This window comes from Apodemus sylvaticus, chromosome 9 (genome assembly GCF_947179515.1).
Source record: "Apodemus sylvaticus chromosome 9, mApoSyl1.1, whole genome shotgun sequence".
Lineage (NCBI taxonomy): Eukaryota > Metazoa > Chordata > Mammalia > Rodentia > Muridae > Apodemus > Apodemus sylvaticus.
The window spans coordinates 1,680,419-1,681,755 of record NC_067480.1 but is presented as its reverse complement, the minus strand read 5'-3'; the positions used below and the strand labels follow the sequence as shown (position 1 = coordinate 1,681,755).

Sequence of the window (1,337 nt, the reverse complement as noted above, 5' to 3'; positions counted from 1 at the left end):
CCCAAGTGGCAGCCCAGACCAGGAATATCCTCCTGGCCTTTGGTGCTAACAGACTCCTGCTGGTGCAGGGCCAAGGCTCCTAAAGGCAGCACAGGCCAGGTTTCCACTCTGGTCCCAGGTGGCACCGCCTGCTACTCATTTAAGGCTGTTCCTTACTACCCTGACTTTCTAGTTCTGCCTCTTTTCATTGCCTCTTTTCATCTTTCTCTTTCTTTTTCATTTCTCTACCACTTACTTGCTTTTGTTAGTGGTGCCTTGTGTCTCTGAATGTCTGGGGTCATCTTTTGGATTGTCCCAGGATTGATATTCCCTGCTTATGCATTATGGCATCAGGTAGGGGTCATCTTAGGCATGGTCTTGCCTCTTCAGGCCTGCAAAGTGCTGGACTGGTGGTCATCTCAGGCTAGTTTCCTGTCCAGGTCCTTTGGGCTCCCTTTTCACTCAACCTGTCTGAGTGGTCCCGTGGGATGGTCATGTGTCTTGGGCTTACTTCAGTCCCAGATTTCTTCTAGTCTATAGCTTGCTTCAAGTCCTGGGAGCTTGACCAGTCCTGTGAGATGCCAGACTGGTGGTCATCTTAGGCTAGCTTCCTGTCCAAACCCCTTGGCTGGTAGTTGTTTCAGGATCACTTTTTTCAAAGAATGTTAGGCTACTAATCATTCAGATGTTCAGAGGTCAGAACACTGAGTGTAAACATAGCCTCTCTCTTCTTTGCCACCTACTGACATGTGATACAGCAGCCACCCTTGTAATGTTTCTAGGGACAATCTTAATGATTTTTCTAATTTTCTAAAATTTTGAATAATTTTTAATATTTTACTTTTATAAATAATTTTACAATAAATATAAATTTTCAAGAAGATAAACTCTTAAAGAAAGCATTTGAATAAATTTAATTATTGAACAAAAATGTGTGTATATTGTTATTTCAGATTAGAGCTATTAAAATGTCAATAATTATTTCCTTAAACCACATACAGTAAAGTGCTTCTTACAGTGAATACAGAGCAGACTTATATTGCCAGAATGAATGAAGACAGTTTTTTCCATTGGTCTAAGTTGCTACAATTTTACTAACAGTTTCCAAGGCTTTTTGCTTTTTCTCTAGATTTAAACTTTAATTATGTTACTGTAGAAACAACATGGTGTCTTAGTTATTTTCTTATTGTGGTCATAAAATAACTGAAAAAATTCTTAATGACTGGTTTATTTGGGTCTACAATTCAAGGAAACATAGTCGATTGTGTTGGGGGAGATGTGGCAGTGGAACCAGGCAGTAGAGAAAGCTTGCTCAGCATGTTTTCTCCCTTTTCCCATTTTATTTGGTGCAGGACCAT

The 1,337-nt window shown here is 40.1% G+C and overlaps 1 non-coding gene across 1 annotated transcript; it reads right to left on the bottom strand.

Annotated features, from left to right (window-relative positions):
• Positions 1–640: 640 nt before the first annotated feature.
• Positions 641–768, bottom strand: LOC127693137 (small nucleolar RNA SNORA17). Its single transcript, XR_007979612.1, has one exon. It is a non-coding gene; the product is annotated as a small nucleolar RNA SNORA17 (small nucleolar RNA).
• Positions 769–1,337: the final 569 nt, after the last annotated feature.